This window comes from Mirounga angustirostris, unplaced genomic scaffold (genome assembly GCF_029215605.1).
Source record: "Mirounga angustirostris isolate CCGP_5_RB_7025 unplaced genomic scaffold, mMirAng1.0.hap1 SCAF_4, whole genome shotgun sequence".
Lineage (NCBI taxonomy): Eukaryota > Metazoa > Chordata > Mammalia > Carnivora > Phocidae > Mirounga > Mirounga angustirostris.
In genome coordinates this window covers 158523945-158536507 of record NW_026991712.1, presented here as the reverse complement: position 1 = coordinate 158536507, position 12563 = coordinate 158523945, and the positions used below count along the sequence as shown (strand labels likewise).

The window sequence follows — 12563 nt, the reverse complement described above, 5'->3', positions numbered from 1 at the left end:
TGATATCCAAGGACTTTTGTGACTTTATCCCTGCCTTGTTCTCCAGTTATGTCTGATGTCATTTCCTGACACACATCCCCGCTATGTTCTAGCCCACTTGTTTTCTGAACACCAATTCATTCATGTATGTTGAGTTCCGTATTCTTCCTAGTCAAGTAAACATCAATACTCAGATTCCAATACTCAGCTCCAGGGCCACCTCCTTATTGAGGCCTTGTCTGACCATTCCCCAACTAAGTTAGTACCACTCCACCCCCAAAGCATTCTGGAGACATCTATGTTAGGGTACTTTCAATTTTACTCCAACCATTCACCTTCTCCTTAAATTGAGAATGCTTCAAGGTAAGCACATCTAATTCATTCCACAAATAGTTACTGAGCACTTACTAGAGGTTAACAAAACAATTTCCACTCTCATGGAGCTTACCTCCTAGTTGGGGAGACAGAAAACAGACAAATAAATATACAGTATAATGCCAGGGAAGTGCTATGATGGAAACTAAAGAAGGGTAAGGAGAGAGAGGGGTGAGGAAAGTTCTCTTTGAGGAGGTGACATTTACACAGAGCTCCCAAATGAAATAAAGGCAAAGCCTTATGAAAATCCGAGAAAAGCACCTCCCAAGTAGAGGGTGCATAACAAGCACAAAGATTCTGAGATGGGAACGTGTCAGGGTGTTTGAGAAATGGTAAGGAGGTGAGTATAGCTAGAATTGAGTGAGCAAAGAGGAGTGGCGGGGGATCAGGTTAGAAAGGGAGTAGAAATAAGATTGTGTAGGACTTTGCAGATGGTGAAAATGAATCTGAACTTATTCTAAGCATGAAGAGAAGCTGCATGAGTAGAACTAGGGAGACTAGTTCATAAACTAATCACAGTGGGCACGGAGAGGGTAATGTTGTTAATGTGTCTAGGTAGGATGTAATAGATTATGGCAATGTGGTGTTGCTAATGCAACAATTAGGAAAAGTCAGATACATTCTTTGAAGAGACACTGCAGTGTTGTAGAAATCACAAGGGCTAGATGAACTGGAATTCCAGACATGAGTGGGGAGGGCTTCTGAGGTAGTTGACACTGTTTTCTTTCCTGAGGACATTTGCCAATTTGGGGCATGAGCTGAGGATCAGGTGTGGCCCGTGCAGAGGACCTCTACTGGAGGAAAGAGAAATCCAATAGGTTGCTGTGACAGATTGGAACTTGAGTTCCATGCATGTGGCCAATTTTCCCCATGGGACATTTGCTGAGTTCTGAGCCTGCACACTGGACATGTGAAGCTAGGCTGAGAGCTTCTACAAGGAAGAATGAAATCTCCTATAATCTTGTGGCTTTAGGGGATAAATAAGGTCCCACTAGAAGGAGGAGGTCTACCTCAAACACATATCTCCTCTTCAAGATAAATGCCATATTTTGAAATTGTAAGGAGTGGGAGGTTAAAGAACTAAAACCCTAACCTCTAAAGGGAGGACAGTCTCTTGCAATTTTTCGGGGCTGAGAAGATAGAGAGACCTATTAGGTTCTCAATCAAGAGCCCAGGAGGGCCCATATCTAAGAAATAGGAATAAACTATAGGTATAATCCAGACCTGGACTAGCTCAATCCATGATTAGATTGAGAGGATCAGGCCCTTATCCTATTAGTGTAACAGAGGAAAAGAAGAATTCTTTCTAATGTAAGATACTAGCTGGAGCCTCAACAGTTCTTTTATATAAAACATCCAGTATATCACAAAAAATATGAGATGTAAAAAGAGGCAGAAAAAAGTGACTGGTAATCAAGAGAAAATACAGACAACAGAAGGAGATTCATATATGATCCAGATAATGGAACAGAGACTTTATAATAATCATAATTAATATGTTAAAGAAAGAGAAAAAGATAAGCAAAATGTAAGAGAAGATAACACCCACAGAAAACTGGAATCTATATAAAAAATTAAATGAACATCCTGGAATTAAAAATGTAACATGAGAAATTAAGAACTCTTTGGATGGATTTAAGGGAAGACAAGATCTGGCAGAAGAAAGGATTAATGAACTTGAAGAAAAATCAATAGAAAACATCCAAAGTGAAGCAAAAATATGGGGAAAAAAACCAGATTAGAGCATTAGAGACATGTGGGCATGGTCAATGGATCCAAAATATGAGTAACTATAATCCCAGGGGAAGAAGACAGAGAGAATTAGGCAAACATAGTATTTAGAAACTAATGAAAGAATAGCTCAGTAATCTACAAGCAGTAAAAATCCTCCCTCCAAAAAAGTCCCCCATACTAAACCAAAGCACATAACTGTTAAACTGCTGAAAATAAAAGATAAAATATAAATGAAATGAAAAACATAAATTTTTAAGAGGAGTCAGAAAAGAAACATTACTCTTATAGGAGCATCAATAAGACTGATGGCCGATGTTTTAACAGAAACTGTAGAAATTGGAAGCAGCAGAATGATATATTTAAAGGGCTAAGATATACCAACTGCCAACCTAGAGTTCTATACCCAGCGAAAATATCCTTCAAAAATCAAGGTGAAATAGTATTTTCAGACAAACAAAGCTGAGAGAATTTGTCACCAGCAGACCTAAACTACAGGAAATAAAAAGGAAGTTCTTCAGGCTGAAGGAAAGTAATCCCAGATAGGAAGATGGAACTGTAGAAAGAAATGAAGAGCATAAGAAAGGGCAAATATGTTCTCAATACAAAAGAATTTAGAATAAGAACTACTTAGAACAAAAACTTATAAAATGGTTTGTAGAGTTTATAATGTATGTATTAGTAAATTATATGAAAGCAACAGCACAACGGATGGAAGAAGGGGATAAATGGAGCCAAACTTTGTTAAGAATTTTGCATTATTTGGGGAGTGGTTACAAAGCACTTATTTAAAGGATACTTTGATAAGTCCAGCATACATATTTGCACAGGATAACCAATTAAAGAATTATATAAGAATGTAACACTAAAAGCTAAGGAGAGAGGAATGGAGTAATAAAATATACCTGATTAATCCAAAAGGCAAAAAAGGAAGAATAAAGAAATGAGGAAGAACGCAGACAAAGAGAAAACTAAAAGCAAAATGGTAAACCTAAATCCAAATTAATCATATTAAATACAAGTGGATTAAGTAAAACAATTAATAGGAAAAAATTAACATACTGCACACACCCCTGCTGCCCCCAGGTTTCAATTGTATCTGTTTATAGGTGGGTCTTGAAATATAAGGACACTTGAAATATGACACAGATAAAAAGATAAAAACAAACAGATGGAAAAACATATACCCTGAAAACATTAACCAAAATAAAGCTCATGTGGCTATATTAATATCAGACAAGTCAATCTTTAAGGCAAGAAGTATGACTAGACTAAAAAGGACTATTTCATCAAGATTAAATAGTCAGTTAAATTTATATATACCTAATAACACAAAACATGTAAAGTAAAAGTTTAGAGAACAAAAAGGACAAACAGATGAATCCAAATTACGAGTTGGAGATTTTAACATCTCTCTCAGGAACTGATAGGTTAAGAAGTTGAAAAAAATCAGGAAGGGTAGGAAAGATTTGAATAACTCAATTAACTGACTAATAACATAAATAACCAATTAACCAACCAACTTAACTGACATCTATAGGACACTACACCCAATATGTATAGAATGCATTTTCTTTTCAAATGCTTATGCAATATGCTGGGTGAAAAAGCAATTTTGAATAAAGTTCAAAGAACTGAAATCATACAGAACATTTTCTCTAACCACAGTGGAATTAATTAATTAATTAATTCATTCATTCATTCTCAGCCACAATCTTCAACAACATTTATTTTTAGAAAACACTGTTGCCTTGGTGTTTTAGGAAAACTTTTTTTTTTTTTTAAAGATTTTATTTATTTATTTGACAGAGAGAGAGATAGCGAGAGCAGGAACACAAGCAGGGGGAGTGGGAGAGGGAGAAGCAGGCTTCCCGCCGAGCAGGGAGCCCGATGTGGGACTCGATCCCAGGACCCTGGGATCATGACCTGAGCCGAAGGCAGACGCTTAATGACTGAGCCACCCAGGCGCCCTAGGAAAACTTTTATAAACCACTCTATATTAATAAATTCTAATGCAGCAGGAAGATAAACAGGTTACTGTGTTCAGCTCCACTATCAGTAACACAGAAATATTTATAGCTCTAAAAACAAAGACCTGCAGGCAGGAACTTAAGAATTTGCAGATTCTTTTGTGCCAGCTGATTCAATTTATACATTTGCAATCATTTGCTTATTCTAATCACTGTTTAATAGCTTTATGTTAATATAGTTAAGCATAAACTATGTGTCTGTCTTAGAAATGCAAAGTGTCAAAAGGAAGAATCTTAATATTATTTTGCTTTGATATCTTGAGCTTTTTCCTTTTTTTTAATTTTAATTTTTATTTGAGTATAGATGGAACACAGTGTTACATTGGTTTCAGATTTACAACACAGTGATTCAACATCTCTATATGTTATGCTATACTCCCAAAAAGTGTAGCTAACATCTGTCACCATACAACACGATTATACTATCATTGACTATATTCCCTATGCAGTAGCTTTTATTCTCATGACTTATTCATTCCATAACTGGAAGCCTGCACCTCCCACTCCCATTTACCCAACCAAGGTGGAATTTAAATAGGAATCAGTACAGAAAATTAATTAGAAAAACCACAAATTCTGAGAAATTGAGTAACATATACTTGTAAATAACTCAAATACCAGAGAAATAAAAATAGAAATAAGAAAATTCTTGGAACTTAAAATTCATGAAAATATGACAGATTCAAATATGTGAGGTTTAGTTAAAGCAGTGCTCAGAGGAAAATGTATAGCTTTAAATGTTTGTATTAGAAGAGGAGAAAGGTTAAATATCAATGATCTAAGCTTCTATTTCAAAAAACTAGGAAAAGAGCAAATTAAATTCAAAAAAAGTAGAAGTAAGGAAATTATAGAGATGAGTGGATAAGCCAATGGAAAAAAGAAAGCGGATATACTACAGAGAAAATGAAGTCAAAGATTGGTTCTCCGAAAAGATAACCCTTTAACAAGCCTGATTAAGAAATATAAAAAGAAAAGACAAATATCAAGAATGGAAGAGTGGATTTCATTATAGATAATTCAGGCATTAAAAAGATAATAACAGAACATCATATATAACTTTATGCAACTACATTTGAAAATTTAGATGGAATGGGCAACTTCCTTGAAAAAATGGCTTATTAAAATGGACAGAAGACCAAACAGAATATGAAGAGCTGTATACATAATAAAGAAACTGCAATTGCAATGAAAAACTCTTCTGCAAAGAAAATTCCAGCCCCAGATGCCTTCATGGGTGAATTCTAGCGAACACTTAAAGAAGAAATAAAAATAATAATAGATTGTACAAAACCCGTTCAGATAAATGGAAGAGGGAACACTCCCCAACTCATTTTATGAGGCCAACATAATCCTTATGCCAAAACACGACAAAGATATTACAAGAAAGCAAAACTATAGACTAATATCCCTCATGAGCATAGATGCACAATCTTTAACAAAATATCAGCAAACTGAATCTGGCAATATTATATAAAAAGGATAACATATCATGACTAAGTGGAATCTATCCCAGAAATACAAGGATTGTTTAACAATAGAAAAAAAAATCAGCTGAACTTACCACATAAACAAAATAAAGAAGAAAACCCATATATCGTCTCAACAGATGCAGAAAAAAAAGCATTTGACAAGGTTTAATACTCATTCATCATAAAAAATATCAGCACATTTGAAATTTCCTTATAGAAAAGATCATTTATAAAAAAATCAATAGAGGCCAGCATACTTAAACACTTTCTTACTGAATTATGGAACAAAATAAAAATATTCACCATCACCACTTCTATTCAACATTGTATTGAAGGCCAATGTAACAAGGAAAGAAAAAGAAAGAAAAGCTATAAATAGAGGTTGTAAAAAAGAAGCATTATTTGCATATGACATGATTTTTTACATAAACTGTATCCCCTCCCATCTACGAAATCTATTAAAATAAAAAAATGAATTTGGGAAGGTCACTAGATGTAATTCAATATACAAAAATTTATTCTATTTCTCTATATAACAACCATTAGAAAATGAAATTTAAAAACCCCAAATCTAATATTCAGTGAAAGACATGCAATACATCCACACTAAAAACTGTAAGACATTCTAAGAGAAATTAAAGAAGATCTAGATACCACATGGCCATGAAGAGATATATCGCATTCATGGATCAGAAGACTCAAGTTGTACTCTCAATTCTCATCAAACTGACTTAAAGAGTCAATGCAATTCCAGTCAAAATCCCAGCAGTTTTTCTTTAATGTGCATGTGTCCAAATTGACAAGTTAATTCTAAATTTTATTAGGAAATGCAAAGGATCTAGAATAGCCAAGTCGTTCTTGATAAATAACAGCAAAACTGGAGGAGTATTTACATCATTAGGTATCAAGACTCATTATAAAGTTAGAGTACTTAAGACATGTGATATTGGTGTTAAGGATAGTCAAATGGATCAAGGGAGTAAAACAGAGCCCAGAGATAGACCTACATATACACAGTCATTTTATTTATAATAAAGGTGCCCCTGTAATTCTGTGGTGGTGGTGGAGGAGGGGAACACTTCTTTAATAAAACTGTGGTGAGTCAAACTGATAGGAATGTAAATCACTTTGAAAAATCACTTAGCTTTATACTCTCACCCAGCAATTCCACACCTTGGCATATACCCAAGAGGAATGAAGGGCATGACCACCAAAAGACATGTACTAGAATGTTCACAGCAGCATTTTCAGAAGACTCCCTGGGAGGCATTGCAAGCATTATCTAAAAGTCTGAAGATGTACATTCTCTATGATTCAGCAATTCCAACCTTAGGTATAAACTCCAGAGAAATTCTTGAACATGTACGCTTCAGATACATGTAAATGTATGCTTATAGCAGTGTTATTTGTAGTAACTGAAAACCTGAAATGATCCAATGTTCATTATTAGTAAAATGCACTTAAAAAACATAGTGTTCAAAGTATGGTCTGGGAATCCCTTTGGGACCTTGAAATCCTTTTGGGGGTCTGTAAGATGAAAATTATTTTCATGATACTAAAACATTATCTCCCCTTTTCACTCTCATTCACTCACAGTGGAGTTTTCCAGAGGCTATATATGTGATATCATCATTCTGATAGCTAATGGAATGTGTACTTGTATATTCTTGTGTTTTTACAAATTCTAAGTTTTAATTTCTAATACAGTTATGATATGGATAACCCTCATAAATAAAAGCTCTTTGTCTTTAAGGATACCAAAGTTTCCTGATACCGAAGGGTTTGACAACCACTGACCTATAATTATAATCACTTCCTTACTCTTTTTTTCCCAACACGCTTGCCTAGAAAAAAACCTAGTCTAATTCTCTACCTATTCCACACCCAAACCTGAGTAACTGAACATGACAAATATTTACACTGATTACTCTAAACCCTAAGATTGCCCCCTGTATCTCTAGTAAGACCAGGAATCTGAGCTGGGCAGGGAGGTAAGGGATATACTTTGGAGTTCCTGCCATCACATGACAAGGTGCCAAGTTCTTAGCAGGGACCCAGCATGTGTTTGTAGAATAAAAAAAGAAAACAGATGTAAGAGATGAACTGAACAGGTCTTTACATGGCCTTCTAACAGAAAATAGTTTTTCCTCTTTCTTCTCTTTTCCTTTAACGCTAGACATAAATGTCTATGTTGCCAACTGCCAAAGAGGTTGCCCTCTCTGGCCTGAAAGAACTGGGCAGAAGAAACTAACCATTTACATTTAATAGTTCAGAAAAATCAGAGCATGCAGGTCATCTGTGAGAAGCTAGCACTGAGATTAAGCTTCATACTAATTTAAAAGCTTCTTAATAATGGATTTCTTAAGCTATCCTGAGGGATTCCAGGATTTGGAAGTTCTTCCCACCAGGAAGCCCTATTCTGCCACATTCTAACTTAATTATCCTAGTTGGGGGGAAAAAAATTGGAGTGATGTCAGGGGACTGGGGATCTAATTCTAGTTCTGTCCCTTATGGTGTGACCTTGAGTTTGTCATTTAAATATAGTCTCTTATTTTTCCAAATGTAAATAATTAATTTAATGACTGTCCTACTTCAGAGAGAAATGAAATATCAGAATATTCTCCAACACATTTGGACGCTAAGTTTGACAGAATTACACTCTTAATCAACAATACTTTGACAAAATTCTTGCACATTCATGTGGCCTCCATAACAATCCTGTGAAGGCGACATATCATCCTCCTTTGACAAATAAGGAAAACAAACCTCAGAGAAGTGAAGGTGGCAGAGCCAGGCCACATTCTAGTCTTCGTTGTCTTCAGGGCACACATTCTGTCATGTCGCCTAGGAGGAAGGCAGCAATCTCTCTTCCTTCAGTAGCCCAGGAAGGGGCAATTCTTATGTTAATTTGACCACATCAGTTGAAATTTCAGTAAATGCTAAGTATCAAAGTTTGCCAGTTATCTAAGGTGAAAACCCAACATGACTGTTGTCCTAGAAAAGCACAATGTTGAGAAGGTAATTGTGTAATCTTTACACAATTAATCACAATTCAGTGGGTGTGGCCTGGGGTAGGGAAGGTATAAGACGAACTGGAACATATTGGTCAGAAAGTAATGGGGATGCTCAAAGGGTGATGGGGACATGTCAAGAGGACACAGGAGCCAACTTCAAGGGGCTTCCACTGGTCAAGTCTGGGACAGTTTGAGCATCAAAACAAATAATGATAATAAGAAATTATTATTGAATCAAAAAAGTGTGGGACCCTACTGATGTAACTAATGCATAAATAAAAAAACATAGGGAAGGGAAAGCTGTTGCTTATAGTAGAACCCCAACAAATAAATGTGGAAGAAGTGAGGGAACTAGAAAGAAGCCATTTGGGTAACAACTGATTCAGGCGAGACTCATCAATAGATGCTAAAACTACTGGGTGGAAATTTGGTGAGACGCAGGATATTTATAGTCTCAAAATATTTCTCCACAAGATGATTAATTACAAAAGAATGAAGTGAAGAAATTGGTAAATACCGCCTGGACCGAGTAATCAAAGTTACTGCAGTAATGGGACAAAGAGATATCATGTGTCTCCAAATGTGAGGCTTTGAGAAGAAAGTCACTTCTAGAACATTCATGTAAAAAATGTATGACCTGAATCCAATCATGAGGTAACATCAGACAAACCCATTTGAGACCCAGTCCATAAGATAACTGAACACATATTTATAAAGAAATATTAAGGTTATGAGAGATAAGGAAGAATGATGGAAAAACTGTTCCAGATAAATGGAGACTAAAAAGACATGACAATTAAGTACAACTCATGAACCTGAATTTTCTTATCCCAAAAGGACATTAATGGGACAAGTGGCAAAATTTGAGTAAGGTTTATAGATTAGCTACTGGTATTGTATTGATACTAATTTTCTGGTTTTAATAACATTAGAACATCTACAGATTAGCTCTAAATAATATATCAATATTAATTTTCTGATTTTTAAAAAGATTTTATCTTTAAGTAATCCCTACATCCAATGCAGGGCTGGAACTCACAACCTGGAGATCGAGAGTCCCACGTTCTACCAACTGAGCCAGCCAGGTGCCCCTAATTTTCTGATTTTAGTAATAGTACTATGCTTACAGAAGAGCATGCCTGTGTTGGAAAATATACACTAAGGTCTTTAATAGTAAAGGGATATTATGTATACAAGTCATGTGTCAAATGGTTCAGAAAAAATACGTATTATTTATTGAGAGAGACTACTAATGTAAATGTGATAAATGTTAATATTTAGAGAATTCTTTGTACTCCTGTTGTAATTTTTCTGTAAGGCTGCAATTATGTGAAAATAAAGTTTTAAAAGAGATTCATGAGAGTGGTACTAAAATGTATACATACACAGGGGTTACAAGAACCTGGAGGAAGGTGTGACTAACTCTGCAAGGGAAGGGAGAGGGTGCAAGGGAGACAGGCAGGTGAGACTTATCAGGCAAGATTTCAAAGTGACATTTTAACAAATCTTTGAAGAGTGAATAGATCTTGCATTAGGAAAAGGGCAAAGGTGGAGGGTGAGCAAGGGTACTTCAAACAGAGGAGACAGTACATAGAAAGGCACAGAATTGTAAAAAAGCATGGTTACACGAACACCCATGGGTAGTTTAGTTCTGTGTGGCTTAAGTCCAGAAGGAGAAACAGATAAGGTTAGAGAGAGATGCTGAAGCCAGCTTGGGAAGAGTCCATATGACATTTAAGGAGCTCTGACATACAAAGACTCTGCCAAAAGATGAAGGGTGGGTCCTATGGCCCTACATAGGGAAAAGGTATTGGTGAGGTTCATTGTAAAGGCAAAAGCACATCTAAGGCAGGATAGCAGCACATCAAGTTATGCAGAACTGGTCTCCCCTCCTTGATAAACTTCTTCTGATCTGTGCATGTATGTGTGTATCTAATCCTTATTCCCTTGGCCATAATCATGACTAATAATGTTGCTAAAAGGCAGACAAATTGTTAAGACCAAGAATGGAGAAAAGAAGTAGTTTACAAATGGGTGTCCCCTAATGATGGAGTTAAATTTGCTTAAGAGGAACTGGCATTTATTTATTGGACACTTACTATGAAAGGCAGTATGGCAATGTGGACAACCATCATCATCCATCAAATTTACTAGGGTGCATAGATCTAGTATATACTGGCAGTTAAAACAATGGGCTTTGAAGCCTTGCCTATGAAGTAAATATTATTATTTCTATTTAATGGATGAGGCTATTGAAACTTGAGTAACTTGGCTAAGGCCACATAAGTAATGAGGCAAGGCTGGAATTCAAATCCACAATGTCTAATTCTAAAATCCTTGCTCTTTCCATCATACCATACAGCCTTCCATCATACCATTCACTCATTTGTTCATTCATTCATCCAACAAACATTCTGTATTAAGAATAGATTATGTGGTAGGCTCCACAGTATGAACCAGGAATGTAAGGGCACAAATTAACCTCAGATAAGTGGTAAGTGCTATGAAGAAAAAACAGAGCAACGTGACAGAACATGACAGAGAGGCAGTCAAGAAAAGCTCTTGAGAAGGTGACATTTGACCTGAGATTGGCACGACAAGAAGGAATCAGGCATGTGAGGATCTAGGGCAGAGTGTTCCAGCAGAGGAGACAGACAGCAGGTGTAAAGGCCCTAAGAAAATAATGAGCTTGACTTGTTTAAGAAACAAAAAGGGCCAGAGAGACTCTGGCAGGATGAACAGAGGAAATAATGGCACAAGAGGGAGTCAGAAAACAGATGGGGTCAGACCATGCAGGGCCTTTTGGGTCATGGTAAGAACATCTAATTTACTTCTGAGAAAGCTCTCCCTGGATACTCGGTGGAGAATGGATTATGAAGGCAAATATGGAAGCAGCGAGATCAGTTAGGATGCTGACTGTAGAAGTCCATGCGAGAGGTTAACAGTGGTGGAGATTAATGTGATAGCTGTGAAGATGCAAAGAAATGGATAAATACAAGATAGGTTTTGTAAGCAGACCTGACAAATAGGACAGGGGGAGGGAAAGAATGATTCAGGATAAATTTTAGGTCTTTGATCTTTTACCAAACAGGGAAGACTAAAGGAGTCAGAGGTTCGGGAGGAGGCAGATTGGGACTTGAGAATCTGTTCTGGCCGTATCATGTGCTAAACGACTTAGATAGTAGAGATAACAAGTAGGTAGTCAAATAAATGAGTCTGGAGTTCTACAGAAAGGTCAAGGGTAGAGATAATTTTGGTGCTAATTAGCATTATAGATAGTATATAAAGACGGGACTGACAAATCACTTGGGAAGAGACAGAATATAGAATATATAGAGTATATAGAATAGTACAGGAGAGGGCCTAGGATTGAGCCCTGGGGCCCTTCACCAACTAGAGACTGAAAAGTAGAAAAGGCCAACCAAAGGAGACCGACAAGGCATAATGAGTGGGACAGGAATTGAAAATCTAGAGAGTGTAACATCCCAGGAGCCTAGAGAAGGTAGTGGTTCAAGAAGGAGGGAGTCTTTTTAAAAATTTTTTGTTTTTTAAAAACATTTTTTGAAGATTTTTTAATTTATTCATTTGACAGAGAGCAAGCACGAGCAAGGGGGAGGGTCAGAGGGAGAGGGAGAAGTAGACTCCCCGCTGAGCAGGGAGCCGGACTCGGGGCTCGATCCCAGGACTGTGAGGACATGACCTGAGCCGATGGCAAACGCTTAACCGACAGAGCCAACCAGGTGCCCCCAAGAAGGAGGGAGTGATCAATTGTGCTGGAAGTTACAGAGACACTGTGCAAAATGAGGTCAGAGAAGGCTTTGTCAACATGGAGGTCAGTGAGTTCTTGGTAAGAGCAGTTCACTAGAACAGTGGGGACTGAAGAGCAATTGGAAAGGGCTGAGAAGCTAATAGAAGACAGAAATAGAGTGATTATAGATGTTTCCTTTTTTTTTTAAAGAAGTTTT

General features: G+C 36.7%; 1 protein-coding gene across 25 annotated transcripts in view; it reads right to left on the bottom strand.

Annotated features, from left to right (window-relative positions):
• The window catches only part of SCMH1 (Scm polycomb group protein homolog 1), a 176386-nt gene that overhangs the window by 44165 nt on the left and 119658 nt on the right, over positions 1–12563 (bottom strand). The window lies entirely within an intron of this gene.